Genomic DNA, 17,038 nt, shown 5'->3' on the forward strand with positions numbered 1-17,038 from the left:
GAAGGTTTTATAAAAATGTTTGGCAACCTTCAGTCTCGAAAGACTATGGTATAAGTCTACAGCACCCAGTATTCCCAGGTGGTCTCCCATCCAAGTACTAACCAGGCCTGACCCTGCTTAGCTTCCAAGATCAGACGAGATTGGGCATGTGCAGGGTAACAGTTGCTGCTAGGTTTTATAAAACATTTTTAAAAATTAGCACATAAGTATATTTGCATTATGCATCAGAGCTGCTTGAGGTACCCTTGAAAAAACTATACAAAAGGGCACAAGCAAATCTTTATAAATGCCATAATAGAATAAGCCTCAAGCCTTCTCTGGGTAGCCTGCAAGACTGAGTAAAGCAACAGAGACAGGATGTCAGTTGCTCTGTGAGTTAAAAGCACTACACAGGCTTGTTTTAATCAAATCAAAGGGAAATATTTATTGGGGATTAAGATGGAACGAAGGGAAAAAAACAACAACAAATGAGACAACCACATTTTGTAGCTGAGGCTTTCTTCCCCCAAGGCATCCACTTAACAATTCAGCATCCTCATTGCATGGAAGTTAACTATTTCCTAGCTGGACAGCATTATGGCTTGCATTTTGCAAAGTACGCTGTACATCTTGTTCTCTTGACCCAAGTGAGCAGCTCTCTTTTATCCCAATTTAAGGAGCCTAACCCCCAAGATCTAATAGGCTAGTCTGAAATTAATCATTGTTCAAATTTCCCACTCCCAGTAAGCCGTAACTTGGATCAAAGTTTCAGCCAGCACTTTTGGTCTTTGGTGATACCCTGCAGTCATGGATCCCCAGTTTACATTTGAAAGAGAGGCAATGTCCAATTCCTGACTTAGAGTTCTGGTCAGCTTGAAGAATGCGACTGGCTGCTCCCTAGGTCAGCCTTGGTATACACAGAGCTGTGTTTTAAGGAAAAAGGGATTTCTCAGAAGAAAGGTGCTTGCTCATGGCAGTATCTTAGCAGAAACAGGTACAGTAGTTCCATTCCTACTTTAAAATGTTGGAAAAATCTGAATATATTAAAGCAGAATAATCTATTCTAACAGTTGATCAAAGTTTACAAACGTCTTTAACAGGGACCCTACAGTTACATCCTCCTATAAACTCATTTTTGGATATTTCAGTGTTGGGGCTTGTTGCAGCTGCTCCCCACTATAGCATCAGTTCTATACGGAATGACATTTGGGTACCAGGGTTGCACCTCTGTTAAATCTGATGGAAATTCCTGTCTCTGTAGGATGTTCTATACATGGTATTCAAGCATGGGATATCATTCAACTTGATTCAATAATATAAGAGATCTCACCATTCTGAGCCAATCCTAGTTTTACTCCTCATTAACCAGGTAAATAGTCCTTTCCCCGCTTCCCACTTCAGACAGAGTTAATTCTTTGGTGAAAAGACATTTTGTTCATACTGAGCAGGATTGATGGTTTTGCCATTTGGCTTATATCTGGCTCCCCCACATGTTGAGCCATTGCTTGTTGCTGCCTTTCCAAGTCCCATGTTGTTTGTATTTTTTCAGACTATTGCTCTGTCATGTCTTGGACCAGAGGAAAAGCCTGGGCTTTGAGAGCTCTAATGTTTATGTCACTGTATCATTTGTCAGCAACTTCCTTCCCTGGCTGAGCATCAGATGCTTCTGTTAGATTTTTTCTGCCTGTACTGCTGCTAGATTCAGGACTGTGTTTAACAACTGTAGAGCTAGCAAGTGCTTTGGAATCTTGCTGTGCTTCTCTTTTTAACTTTTTGCACAGTTTGAGTAGGAAACCCCACACTTCTTCCTGTAGTCATTGTGGGTTTTTAAGGCCCCTTCAGCAAATTGGAAGCTGGCTTTCCCATAGTCACAGCCTTGACGGTTAGCTAGAAATGCTACTTCTTTAAATGCTGTTTTTGCTTTACTGAGAGCTGCCTGCAATTTCCTGGTAGTGCTCAGTGCCCATTGTTTGTTTTCTGAGAATTGTCCTTCTCAAAGAAAAAGTCTCTCTTCTCATCCTAGCAGAATTCCCTAGTAATCTATGAATATAGGACAGCCCACACAGCATTCCGTTTCCACAGTGGCTATTCAGATAGGGTTGGGAAGTTTCATCCATTAGCAGACAACAAGGACAATCTGCCCCAAATGCCTAGTACTCTATCTCAGGCTGCCTCTGAAACAATCATTGTTTACTCAAAAAGCTGTGATGGAAAATCATTGGCCAAATGAGTAATAGCTTTAGTAGAAAGTACTTCAAATGATTACGCTTAGCTTAGCACTGCAGCCTATGCATTGCAGGTACAGTATGTAACCCATAATCCACATACTTTACTTGCACAGCCAGCATGTGATGAACCTTGTTCTAAAAACACTACACTTTTAAATGCACTTGAAAGAAATGTTATGATTGCACTGGAAAGCAAAACAACTAGATGGGATTTTTTTCCGCAGGCTCTTATGCATATGGTAATTGAACATAAGAAGAGCACCGCTGGATCAGGCCAAAGGCTCATGTAGTCCAGCTTCCTGTATCTCATAGTGGCCCACCAAATGCTTCAAGGAACACAGAAGGCAACAACCTGCATCCTGGTGTCCTCCCCTGCATCTGCCACTCTGAGGTAGCCTACCTCTAAAACCAGGAGCTTGTGATGCACCAGCCAGCTCTGAAAGCCCAACACCAAGAGCCCACCATCACAGTGAAGGGACAAAAGCTGCAAGCAGTGGACCAGTTTACATACCTTGGCAGCACCCTCTCTTGTGCAGTGACAATTGACATTGAGGTCAGCTGCAGAATTGCCAAGGCAAGCACTGCATTCAGCGGACTGCTGACCAATGTGAGGGATTGCCGTGGAATAAGTCTTGCTACAAAGCTTAAAGTCTACGAGCAGTAGTGCTAACTACCCTGATGTATGCCAGTAAGACTTGGACTGTATACAGGAGGCACGCTAGGCAACTGAACCACTTTCACACGACTTACCTCCGCAGACTTCTGAGGATTCGGTGGCAGGACAAGGTGCCAGATACGGAAGTCCTCTCCAGAGCAGGACTGCTGTCAGTTTACACCCTGCTGATGAAAGCCCAGACACGCTGGGCAGGTCATGTTGCAAGGATGCTAGACCATCGCATCCCCAAACAGCTCTTATATGGTGAGCTGTCTCAAGGAAAGCGATCGCACGGCGGACAAAAGAAAAGATACAAAAACACGCTGAAAGCCTCTCTCAAGTCCCTGGATATTGACACCACCACCTGGGAAATCCTGGCACAAGACCGATTGACATGGTGCACGCTGATCCACCAAGGCTGCCAGACATCTGAAGCCAGAAGGACAACCATAGCCCAAGAGAAGCGTGCACTCCATAAAGACAGAGCTGCAAATGCTGCAACAGTGGTGCCTACACATGTCTGCCCGACATGTAGCAGAACATTCCATGCCCGTATCGGCCTTATCAGTCACCTGCGGACACACCGTGGACAGTCCTCAACTTGTTAGATGTCAAGGTCTTCTGCGAAAACAATGGACGAACATCTTCATCATCATCATCAAGACTTGTAACCTGTTTTCCTCCAGAAATCTGACTTTCCTCAGAAATGGACTTTTCCTCCAGAAATCTGTCCAATCCCCTCTTAAAGGCATCTAGGCAAGATGCCATCACTACTTCCTGTGGCAAGGAGTTCCACAAACTAATTACACGCTGGGTAAAGAAATATTTTCTTTTGTGTGTCCCAACTCTCCCAACACTCAATTTTAGTGGCTTTCCCCTGATTCTGGTGTTGTGTGAGAGGGAAAAGAGTGTCTCTCTATCACAGCCATTTTCAACCACTGTGCCATGGCACACAGGTGTACCGCAAACGGTCTGCAGGTGTGCCGCAAGAGTTGGGGGGAGGGGCGTTTGTTAATAGGGTCAATGGGGTTGTGCGCTCCCCACCAGCAGTCTGGTGTGCCTTGACAATTTTAGTACCTTGTCAGTGTACCGTGAGATGAAAAAGGTTGAAAATCATTGCTCTTTCAGCTCTATCTAAACTGAAGAGCCCCAAGCTCTGTAATCTTTCCTGGTAAGGGACTTGCCCCAGCCCAGTAATCATTTTGGTTGCTTTCTTCTGCACATTTTCCATTTCCACTATATCCTTTTTGAGATGTGGCGAGCAGAATAGGACCCAATACTCCAGGTGTAGCCTTACCATCAATTTGTACAATGGCAAATTCTTATTCTCAATACCTTTTCTAAGGATCCCAAGCAAGGAATTAGCCTTCTTCACTGCCACTGCACATTGGGTTGGCACTTTCATTGTGCTGTCCACCACCACCCCAAGATCTCTCTCGTGATCTGTCACAGACAGCTCAGAACCCATTAGCCCAGTGGTTCTCAAACTGGTGGGTCGTGATCCACCAGCTTGTGTTAGGATGTCCCTTTCCCTTTAAGGGGTGGGGGCAGGGGGAAAGCAGCAAAGTGATCCTCAGGATCATGCCCCTGTGGGGGGAGGGGGTCTATTTTTTAACTACCCATACATGCTCCCACGGTCCAGGGGTGTGGGGAGCCCTGTGGAGCACTTGCAGGGCTACCCGCAGCTTCTATACAGTGAAAGTTGCAAGCACGATTAAACCAGAAGTGGAATTTAATCCTGGGGATCGCTTTGCTGCCCCCGCCCCCGCAAAGACCTACCCCAAGAGTAAATCTCCCAGGAAGTTTGAGAACCACTGCATTAGCCTACATGTAAAGTTTTGATTCTTTGCCCCAATGTGTATGACTTTACACTTACTTATATTGAAACGCATCTGCCATTTTGCTGCCCAGTCTCCCAGTTTGGAGAGATAATAATAATAATATAGGTATTTATATACCACCTTTCTTGGTCATCAGATTTCTCCTCAGACTTTAATTCAAGGTGGTTTACATAGGCAGGCTGTTTAAATCCCCATAGGGATTTTTACAATTAAAGAAAGGTTCTATCTTTCAAGAACCACACAACATTTCAGATGGAACTTTTGCGGTCTGTTATCACTTTCTGGCCTCCTCCCACACAGGCTGACAAGCAGCTCCCTCCGAAGAGCAGGTGGAATAACTCGGCTCAGCTATTCACAATCGCTTCTGGTCTTCACCACTTGGAAAAGTTTGGTGTCATTGGCAAACCTGGCCACTTCAGGTCATTTATGAATAGGTTGAAAATTGCCATCATCTCGTATGCACTTGTTATCTGATACTTGTTTCATCCAGTGAAGACACAAATCTGTAAGAATGGTGTGTGGCATTGGTTGCATGACAAAACAGAGCTCACTAGGGCAGTGTTTCTCAACCATTGGTACATGTACCACTAGCAGTAGTTGAGGTGGTGTCTGGTGGTAGTTGCAGGACCCCTGCTGCTCCACAATGAGACCAGGAACATGACACAACAAACAGCGGTAGGAGGCTCCAAAGCATGCTTTTCTAGACTCAAAAAAGTGCTCCCATCCACCCTGAGCCACTTACTGGTGTTTGTTGCATTGCATCTGGCCTCCCAACCCAGAAGTAACTGACAATGATGTCATCACCAGTTGCTTCTGGTGGTACTTTGAATAGGTGGACCATGTGAAGTGGTACAGCGGAGGACAAACACTGAGAAACACTGGGCTAGGGTAAATGAAGAGTTGCTATCCAGCTCCATCTCAGCCTCCACTCTTCCTAAGAAGCAGGAATCCTGACATGTTGTTAGATGGGATACTATGGTACAAAAGCCCGCAAGCCAAGTGGTGTGGAACTCGTCGCTCTGGCACTGCAACAGGCCTAGCAGTCCTTGGCCTCCAAAGCAGTAGTTGTTGCAAGGAAGATCTCGTTGGCCATGATAGTCCAGATGGCTTTTCCCTTACAAGCACTTGATAATGAAGTGATGATGTTGTAGAGACTGAATGCTCTACAAAAATACATGCAAACTTAATCCATACCACCATATTTAACAAAACTTCTCTGTTATTTCCATATTCAACATACCATACAGCCCCTCACATTTTGTGTATAGCCACCTTGTGGCAAGGAGGTAGAGGCCACAATGTGTGAGCACCTTTTTTTTTTTCCTGTTGAGGCATCACTAAAGATATGAGGGTTTGCAACAGGTGAAAAATGTGCAAACAATAGGGGATAATGGGACATTGTCACCACAGGATTATCATGTACCTGGCTAACACTATAAACAAGGTGACTGAAAGAGGGAACAGTGAATTGCTGCTTCCTGTGTATGGCACAAGTTCTAACATTAATACATCTGCCTGCAGAATTGAGAAAGTATCAACCCTCTGGATTGCAGCCATATTATCTGTTAAGCATGCGTTGGGTTCAATTACTCTATAAACTGGGCAATTTGAAACCCTTGAAACAGTACAGAACTTGGTTGCTAGGCTGTTGGTAAAGTAGCTCCCGAGAGATTAAACTACTACTATTCTTCCCACATCACATACTCTTTTTGAACACAATTGAAATGTTGGTGGCTATATTTCTTGTTTTGTTCTTTAGTTATATGGTTGTTTTATTATCTTAATTTTATGATACTTACGGCCCAATTCTATGGCTGCTGTAGGTCTCAGGGGTAAGGGAACACTGGTTTCCTGAAGCCCGGATGGGTCTACTCAGATCTGCACCTGTTCAATTGCTGAGAGCAGCATTTTGCAATCTGTAAAGCAGCATACAAATTCACACATCTGATAAAGTGGACATTCATGAAAGCTTATGCTGAAATAAATGTCATAGGCTTGAAGGTGGTATAAGACTCTTTGTTCTTTTTGCTGCAACCAGCAACCCTTCTATAAGTTCTTAAATAAGCAAACACAGCAGAAATAACGCCAATCTCTCAAACACTATTGCCTTATCTTGAGCTTTAATATAAGAGGTCCCCAAACTATGACCCATGGGCCATGTCAGGCCCACCAATACATTTTCATTGACCCACTGAACCTAGCAGCATAATAATTACATGCATCCCTCCAACACCTTCCTCTGTGCCCCACTCACCACCAAATACCTTCCTTCTGCTGGGTTTAGTGACTGCTTGGCTAGGTCACTGCTCGGCGCTTGGCTAGGTCATTCTCACTGAAAGCCCAGTTGAGAGAGAGAGATAGCAAGTACCCAAGCAGCTGCCTTCCCCCCCCCTTGTGAAAATTCTTAGTTATCTACAAAATGTCTACTGTAGAGATGTATCTTACCAGAGTTAGGTTCTAAAGTCAGCACATAAGGTGAAAATAACATATAGTCAAAATCACCCTTGAAAGCCCTTTCAATTGCTTGCATTTAGGGGCCATGTTGCACAAAAAATGTACTTTATCTTTAAAACTAGAATCACACTATGAGAGACACAAGGGAACTGAGACTAAGAAAACAGGAGATTCTCGTCTCCCATCTCATTCTAACTCCCGGGTTGAATTGAATGGCAGGTGGAATCATTGGTACTGTGTGCCAAGCTGAACTTGCCTAAGGGCACAAGCCTATGCAATTCTACTCAGAAGTAAATCCCATTATAATCAATGGGGCTTACTCCCAGGAAAGTGTGGATAGGATTGCAGCCTAAGTTGAATGCATGTACGAGTTGAATCATATACGAGTTGATCGAGTTGATGCATTATACGTAAATCGTAATCGATTAATCATAATCGAGTTGATGCATTATACGAGTTGAATTGTATAATGCAATGCTACTATATATTATTTTCTGGAATTGTCTCAGTCTGGTTCTCCTTATGAACATATGATGTAGCCCTGGCAGCTGAAAGTTTGGGGACCCCATTTAACAAGTCAGAACATGGAAAATAACTTGCAGCAACTTTTTGCACAGATGTCATTCCACTGACTTCATTTGAAAAGGCAAGGCAGACACAAAATGGCCTATGAATTGAGAAAAAGTGTGCTCTTTTTTGATGTACAGGCTTATTGATGTACTAAGCCTGCTTAGTACAAAATAAAGAGGGTGGGCTGTTCTTTCTCTTCACTGATATTTAAACTCACAAGTTTAAATTTATGGCCCTATCCACTGCAAGCTCTGTGTCAGCACAGCATGTGGTGCACTGGTGCTAGTCATTGTGAAAGTGCCATAAAGCATCCCAATGGCACAGCATTGCCAGCACTGATGTAAAGACCCATGCCAGCCTGCGCACACTGGCAGAAGACCAAGTGCATGCCGGAAGCACTGCATTTTTCAGCAAGCAGGGTGGGGGCGGAGGAAGGGCAGGTGGTGGGGAGGAGGTTAACAAAGTGGGGGAGGGCAGCAACAGAGATGGGCAGATTAGGCCCAGGAGATGGCGGGATAAGCAGCAGTGGCATGCGCCAACACAGATGCCATATGGCTTGTGCAGGTCCAAGTAGATCCATTGCTCAGGCTTGGGCTTTCCCCAGGGCAAGGGGATGAGTGTACCCTTACCTTGCAGAGACCTCCATCCTACAAAATTCCCATGTAGGATACAGCATAGCTTATGCTGGCTCAGTACAGCATTGTGTGGGAATTTACATTGGATTGGGCTGCCCACCATGCATTTTATTTCATTCCTGAGGCACATGCTCTAGGACTTGGCATTATGTCATTGCTGTAGAAAATTTATGATACTGGAATGCTACATGCATGTTGTTTAGTCACATGCATGCCAGCTAACCAGCATGTGTTCCTATGAAGACAGATTTATTTTTTATTCTTGTGTGTTTGTAGTAGTTTGTTCCCCATAATTGTTTGTGGAGTATCTTCTGAGAAGGGCTTCCACTATAGTCAAGTACTTTTTCAGATGGGCTGTTTGTTGTTCTGATTCCAAGAAGTGTCATGAAATAAGAACAAGACACTTAAAGTGCACATGAAAAGTATATCATATGGTCTTTCCGGGAAACTGATTCAGGAAATAATATAAAGAGCTGTTATCCTTTTGCTGTAGTGGATCTAGATATCTTTCCTGAAAGTTGTGCTTCAGTTGTGAGCCTAACTACAATCTGAACTGAAATGATAACTGTTACTGGAAAAAAAAGTGATTCCTGTTACCCTCTCTCTTACTTCCAAGGTCATAAGCTCCTTAGGACAGAAACTGAGCCTTCCCATGTACTAATGCCACATCAAATGCTTATATAGGACTACCGTTAACTCAATTTGAAAGTTTAGCATCATATGTTTCCCTATTAATCAAACACATATAATTATCTTTGTATTTACACTTTGGTAGATATTGAATTTTCAGTTATGGAGTTCCAGAGCAAGGGTTTTTTTCTGAATCAAATGATGGTGTATAGAAGGAGTAGTAGATTATGCTGAATGACCAAGTCAAATTCCTTATTCATCTAAATTCAGTTTACTATTTTACATCATGTGTACATATTAAGGGCTCCATGCACTTCTGAAAAAGTTGAGCAAGACCCTTTGGGGGTTTTTTGTCTGTTGCACTGCAGTCATTAGAAGAGAATTGTGTAATATTAAAATTTATTTGCCTAGCAAAATATTTGTTGCAGAGGACAAGTACATAGTTCATGCAAATTTTGGACTAATATCAGATGGAGTTTTGCAAATAACTGTTTCACTAGAGAAGAGGAATTGTGGGTTGTTCAGCTGCAGTAGAACTCAAATTGAACAGCCTGGAAGATGCCCCAAATATGAATCAGCTGTGAAAGGGCAACTTTCCACTTAGTACTTACTGGTAGTACTTTCCTACTTAGTAGAAAGGCTACTTATACTTGACTAATCCACACAGAAAGCTGGGCAACTAAGTGCTAGGCACACTTCAGAATAAAACTAAATTAGTGACAACCTCTTAGTAGATATAGGCAGGATCAGGTTTAGGGTGGCCAGCCCTTCAGGATTGGCTTGGTGCCTCCAGAGATCACCATCAAGGACACGGCTGACAGTGATGAAGATGCATCCAAGATGGAGGCTGAAGATCTTGCCTGGGATTGTGAAGAGGAGCCCAAGCAGCCTCAGACATGGTCTAGGGAGAAGATTAAACCACCCAGCTTCCTCCTCCCAGGTATCAAAGGCAGCCACCCTCATAGAGCAGATGCCTGTCTTTTACTGAGATCCTCTTGGCTGCTGGGGAATCCTTATATACAAGCATGTTGGTCTCCACCCTGCCCCTTCCTGCCCTTGCCCTGGTGTAAGTATTCACAGGCCCTGATCCTGAAGGGAGCTGTCGCTCCTTGCCTGGTTGTCCTGCCACCTGGCAGGCCACTGAGACTGAGGCTGCACGATCATCCTGTTAACTAAAAGAAGTGGGGCTGTCTGTGACCCAGGTACCTTGCAGCAAGCCTGGGGGTGGCTGCTGTGTCAGGCACCAATTGTGTTAACTGGCTGGGCTTGTCCCAGCAGACCCAACAGCAACTGTGTTGCTGTTCCAGGGGGGACACTGTGCCTGGGCCCTCCACCAACTATCAGGGACTCCGCATTGTGCTTCTGAGGGCAGGAGGTGAGGACCATCCTGGACACCCAACATTATGCTATGCTGCAGGGGAAAAATGCCTCCAGGAATAACTTCAGTCAGTCCAAACAATGATAAATGTATGCCAACCTATCTATTAAATTAACCTGGACACATTTTCTTTTTAAATTACCTAATCTTTCTGCTCAGAAGTCTAAGGGCTTCACAGCAATTAAAACAATGAAAACAATAAGAAGCAATGAAAGTGAAAACTAAGGCCCAAATCCTAACTAACTTTCCAGCACTGATACAGCTGTGACAATGGGGCATGTGCCGCATCCTGCAGTTGTGTGGCAGTCATGGAAACCTCCTCAAGGTAAGGGATTTATTTGTACCCTTTCCTTAGAGCCTGCAGTGCCCTTACCTTACTGTTGGAAAGTTGGTTAGGATTGTGCTCTAAACGTAGTAAAACAGACCATTCATCACAAATACTAGGAACATAAAAACACCTTGTCTCTTTTAAAGGAAGTTGTCTTGGTGCCATTCAACTCTGTCTGGGAGGGAATTCAAAAAACAGTGTCACCCCAAAACAGCCATTTTCAACCACTGTGCTGTGGCACGCTGGTGTGTCACGAATGGTCTGCAGGTGTGCAGTAGGAGTTTGGGGGAGGGTCATTTATTAGTAGGGCCATTAGGGATGTGAGCTCCCTACCAATAGCATGGTGTACCTTGTCAATTGTCAAAAAACTGGTGGTGTGCCATTATAATTTTAGTACTTTGTCAGTGTGCCATGAAATGAAAAAGGTTGAAAACCACTGCCCCAGAAGATGGCCTTAGTGGCAGTTATTACCTGCCTAAATTTTTAGGGCAGGGGCACTTGGAGCAGATCCTCCTAAGATCTTGAGGACAGGGCGATTTCATATATACAAAACTAGATATTCCTTCAAGTCTGAGATTCCTGATATAGTTTGTAGCAGCCTGACCTAGAGCCCATAGAAATCATTTTCACAGGATGATCCCTGCAGCAACCATTTCTAGGTCTTGAATTATGTCTGAATAAAGCAGTTTGAAAGCTTTTTGTCAATTAATTGCCTGACTTTTAATTTAAGACACAAACTCATTAATATCATGTCACCAGCCTTTCCAAGCAAGTTTGGGACCTTCTACTTAATTCAAATGAAGGTACTGTTAGCAGGCAGAATTGCTAATATGGGAGTAATCACTCAGCCTGTTCTGGATGGGGTTGTCCTCCTGGAAAGGCAAGTGCATAGCTTAGGAGTGCTCCTGGGTGGACATTTGTGGCCAGGAATGCAGATGTCCATCTTAGGCTGGTCAACCAACTTCCCAGGGCACTCTGGGGAAGGCAGCCATCTTTGCAACCAGCACCATCTTTAAGTTGGATCACTGCAAAGTCTAAACAGATGCTTATTTGCCCATCTGAATATCTTTGATTACTATGTCTATCTGCAGAATTACAAATGCCTTTTTTCAAAAGATTTTTTGAAAACGTTGGACACAAAGTCCATGCATTGTGTTGCCTCTTCAAAATCCTGTGCCTATTCCATTAACTTTGTTCCACATAGCAGAAGAGTTCAGTCCTAGCCAGAATAGATAACTGAACAGGAGATACCTTTTGCCCAGTTAAATTGTCAGCTGCCGATTTAATATAAAAGGCTAACATTGTTTAAATGGTCACTAAAAATATGAGGAAATGGTTGGACAATCCTTCAGCTCTTTGTAACTTCATTAGTATATGTTGCCAAGGGGGTGTTGTAGCAATCAACTAGTTTGAGAACACACACACACCCAGTTAAAGCACACCCCATCATGTCAGCCTTCATTCCAAGTTTGTTACTGTAGCGAAGTTGTTCCCAAACTTTTCTGACTGGTGGCTCCCTTGACCTACTGGCCATTGGCTGCAGCTGCCCATTAGGGCTAGAATCCTATACACTGTATATGTTGGTAGCTTTTTTGTGAGGATACCATGGCTCCCCTGGTTGGATTCTGCAGCTCCCTGGGGAGCCATGACTCCCAGTTTGTGAACCACTGTTGTAGCAAAACAAAAGCATCACTTTGCTGAAGGAAAGGAAAGGCCATGAAACTATAAAATGTGTACATTAATATGCTTGTTTTGGTCATTCTACATACAGACAAATTTGTCCAAATGTAACTCAAAATCTTTACTGCAGAGCTCTGGAAAGGTAAATGGGTCAGGTAGATGAACCAGACCAAAGTACTGATTGCATTATTCTTTGCTGGGAAAGATGTCAAGGGAGGAAACCAAACAAACACAGTTTCTGGTAAAGCTGAGACACCTGTCTGCAGGCAGGGCTGAGGAGAAGGGAGTAAAGGGGGTAATTTGTACCCAGGCCCAGGGTAAGAAAGGGGGCCCAGGAGCCAAAGGAGGGGGCACAGAAATTTCCTGGGATCTTACATTTTCCAATCTCACCCAGACTCACTGCCCATGCGGGATGAGGGGCATTACCATGGGCACATGGCAGTAACTACTGCCACAAGCCATACACACCAGGCCCAGGAATGCATACATTGCCCAATGTTGCATATATGCAACAGGGACCAAATGAGTGCACTTGTGGGTTGTTAACAGTGTCACATCTGGAAGGAAACAGACCTGCTACAGGTCTTTGGCTTGTGAATCTGCTTACCATGAAGGAATGTATAGGAGCTCAGGGCACAGCTGCAGGACTATAACTGCTGAAGAAGTCCGTTTTGGTGTACATAGGACACTTTCCATTCTAGTTTGAGCCTAAATCAGCCAGCCAGTTGGCAACCTTCAGTCTTGAAAGACTATGGTATCGTGCTCTGAAAGGAACAGCATCTAGTGTGGCTGAAAAGGCCAATTCGGGAGTGACAATCCCTTCCACACTGGGAGCAAGTGCAGTCTGTCCCTGGTCTGTCTCCCTGGCTATGGGCCTTCCTTCTTTGCCTCTTAGCCTCAGACTGTTGGCCAAGTGTCTCTTCAAACTGGGAAAGGCCCTGCTGCATAGCCTGCCTCCAAGCGGGCTGCTCAGAGGCCAGGGTTTCCCACTTGTTGAGGTCCACTCCTAAGGCCTTCAGATCCCTCTTGCAGATGTCCTTGTATCGCAGCTGTGGTCTACCTGTAGGGCGCTTTCCTTGCATGAGTTCTCCATAGAGGAGATCCTTTGGGATCCAGCCATCATCCATTCTCACGACATGACCAAGCCAACGCAGGCGTCTCTGTTTCAGCAGTGCGTACATGCTAGGGATTCCAGCACGTTCCAGTGATACTAATCTCCTGCAATGATTTTCTATTTTGAAATATTTTAGAGAGACTTGGGGCGTAATTCTCCCCTGCACTGGAACAGGCAAGCCAAGAGGCTTGCACTGTATCCAGCGCAGGATAGGGGCCCAAGGTGGCTCAGCCAGAGACAAGGGGAAACTTTTACCCCTGGGTAAGATGCCCTTGCCCCAATGGGTCTCCTCTGATTTGCACCATCTCCTGAGGTGGTGCAAGTCTGAGGAGAGCAAAGCGGCTTCAAAGCGCTCCAATCTCCCTGGGAACAGGGGTTTGGATCTGGCATAACTGGATCCAGCATCCCCACCTGCCTGCCCCGCCCAGGAATGCCTCCCTCCCACCCACTCCAGAGCCTTGCATCAGCCCAGCCAGGCCAACGCAAGGCTCACAGAATAACCACCATGGAGGCTGGATTCAGCCTCTATGTGTCAGTGACCTCTGTGTGCCAATGTGGCTTACTTCCGAGGAGGTGCAAACATGCTTTATGGCACATTTGGAACCTTCCTGGGCCGGCACAAGGGACTTGCGCTGGCCCAACTCATTCTCAGGATTGTGTCCTTAGGACTGTGTTTGGTTTTCCATTTACTGTATCTAGCTGCCAACGCCGGGCAGGCAAGTAGATCTGAGCTCTGCATTGGGAAGACTGATAGACCTGGGATCCAAAGACTATTCTGCCTGTTGCCTCTTTTCCTCTGCTTGTTTTGGCATTCTGGACACCCCCTTTTCCAATTCCCCCCACTCTGTTTCACCCCCTCCCTCTTTGGAAAGGGGCCCAAAATAAACTTTGTACCCCCTGATAAAATTCCTCTCAGAGGCCCTGTCTGCAGGTTGTGCCATACTCTGTCATTGAACTTCCTGAGAGCTTCCTTTAGGCTACAATCACTTTCCTGTGAGTAAACTCCATAGACTATAATGGGGTGTACTTTTCAGTAGACATGCATAGGATTGGGCTCTTAGGGCCCAATCCTATCAAATTTTCCAGCACTGGTGCATTCACAATTCAGCCCCAAGGTAAAGGAACAAATGTTCCCATACTCCCAGGAGGCCTCTGTGATTGCTGCCCCACCACAAGATGCAGTGCATGCCCTATTGGCACAGCAGCACCAGCACTAGAAAATTGGATAGGATTGGGCCCTTAATTATGTAAAACATCTGGTCTAGACTCTGAAGGGTTCAGGATGAGCAGAAGAGGGAGAAATAGGCTGTCTAATTCTTTCATTCACAGTCATTTGCCTACTCAAAAATGGCACCTCTAAGTCTCTCTTCTACCCCAAAGAACCTGTATCTTTGGGCGCATTTGATAAATGGCCAGAAAGTAAAGGGATAATATTAACCATTCCCTCTCCTCAGCTTAACCTGAAGACCTCCCCTTAGCTACTTTAAAGTATAAAAGAAAGGACGACCAATCAGATTTTATGCAGGGTTCCTCCCTCATAAGAAACACACACATCTGTCTTTAAGCCAGAAAAGTGTGTCTAATGCTAGGAAGCTCTGACATGCATCTTGCCAATCTTTCCAATGCTATAACAGTCTTCCAAAGTCCACAACTATGTGTAATTCTATTTATTGATGTCTCTTGCGATTGTCTGATCTGACAAGGCATTCCCTGTGTTCCCATGAAAGAGTTTTGCTAGCCAACAGAGAATTTCCCCATCACTGCTATTGACACTATCTGACTTAAATCTTGTCAATCACCCTCTGTACCATTAGGCATTGTTAACAGAAGGGTTGACTTTGATCAACAACAAAAATAATGTTAATTCCCCCACTGCTAAACAAGGGTAAATGTGCCTGCTGCTGGTACCACAAATTTTAGGTACTCTGAAAGAGACTGTTCGGATGAAATCTGGCAACCTCTGACAACCTTCAGTATAGGACAAGTCATAAATTTTTCTTGCCAAATTGAAGTGTCCAGGCAAAAAAGAGCCTTGGATTGTGATCCTATGCACATTTACCAGGGAGAAACCACCATTGAATATAGTGGGACTTACTTCAGCGTAAACATGCACAAGATTGTCCAGTTGAATGTATGGACATTCTCTCTAATGTCTAGCATAGGGCCATTCAAGCAAATATTGTTATTATTAATTTAACATTTACAAGGTTGCCATTAAAGAAACAAGGAAGTCCTTGTAACGTCTTTGAGGGCTGTACTGATAGAATGCATCATTTTGGTACCAACCAGAGAGAGAGAGAGAGAGAGAGAGAGAGAGAGAGAGAGAGAGAGAGAGAGAGAGATTCTTATCTGCTGGAAATGAAGGCTGGATAAACAAATTTGGCCTTGTCAGAGCCAGGCTGGTTGTATAAGAAACCTAAATGAACACCCAAGACAGGTTTCTGTGAAATATGGGTAGAGGGCCACTTGGGTGGACATCCACAAAAGCAGACAGATTGCTGAGGACCCTAAAAGCCTTGAGACTGAACTTTTGAAATGGGGAGGGAAGGAATTAAAGGCTGAGTGAGGCACAAGTCAGGCAGAAAGGATGTAGAGGAGTCACAGCACCCAAGTGCCTGGGTAGGGCTGCTTCCTGATCACACCCAGCCTCTTTTAGCTGTCTCTGAAACACTGCAACAAGTTCCATCAAACTTCAGAAGTATTGTTCATCATCATCATCATCATCATGAGAAAAGGTGTGTTTCAATCTGTATGCCCTGTCTGTGGGCTTAAAGGTTGTCTGGAATACCAAGGAACAGGTATGTCAGATTCATGCTTTACCTATGAGGAGTTCTTGATTTTACGTGCCCCAAGCACGGGAAAGGACAGCCATGAAGTCACACACACTTGACACTTGTCGAAGAGCCCAGATTAAAGGGCAAAACAAAGCAGCATGGTATATATACAGGGGTTGTTTACTGCCAAAGCTGTAACTGGTTACATAAAATGTAGCAATAATGCAGATGGGAACCACAGTAAGCAAGTGATGGCTTAAAAAATAGTTGCATAGAACTCAAGCATGGCTGAGCTGCTCTACTGATAAGGCTGGCCACTTGGCAGGGAATGATGCAAACTTGGAATGCTTTGGTATTTTGTTCCTGCTGTAGTTCTGATTCCCAGCGTGCACTGAAACCTGGGCTGAGGGAGGGTGGGTCAGAGGGTAGATTGGGCCTAGGAGAGGGGTAGGGATGGTGAATCCTATACCCCCTCCTGAGCCACAAAGCCCAACATTGGGGCCACTCAGGGTAAGGGAACGGGAAGAAACCTTTTAAGCACTTCCATACTGTGGGGCAGTGGGTCAGCATAGGATTGGGCCCTTAATGGTTGCAACATCAAGCAATGACTCACATATGTGAAAAACTAGTTTTGAAGGTTTTATAACATCTCAAACACAATACTTTTAAATACATGGTTGTGGCCCCAGTCCTATCCAACTTTCCAGCACCAATGCAGCTGCAATGCAACCCTGAGCTGGGTAAGGGAATAAATGTTCCCTTACCTTGAGGA

The 17,038-nt window shown here is 44.6% G+C and overlaps 1 pseudogene; it reads right to left on the reverse strand.

The window, feature by feature from the left end:
* Positions 1-53: 53 nt before the first annotated feature.
* On the reverse strand, positions 54-173 carry LOC136642487 (5S ribosomal RNA; annotated as a pseudogene).
* Between the last annotated feature and the right edge of the window lie 16,865 nt (positions 174-17,038).

This window comes from Tiliqua scincoides, chromosome 2 (genome assembly GCF_035046505.1).
Source record: "Tiliqua scincoides isolate rTilSci1 chromosome 2, rTilSci1.hap2, whole genome shotgun sequence".
Taxonomy (NCBI): domain Eukaryota; kingdom Metazoa; phylum Chordata; class Lepidosauria; order Squamata; family Scincidae; genus Tiliqua; species Tiliqua scincoides.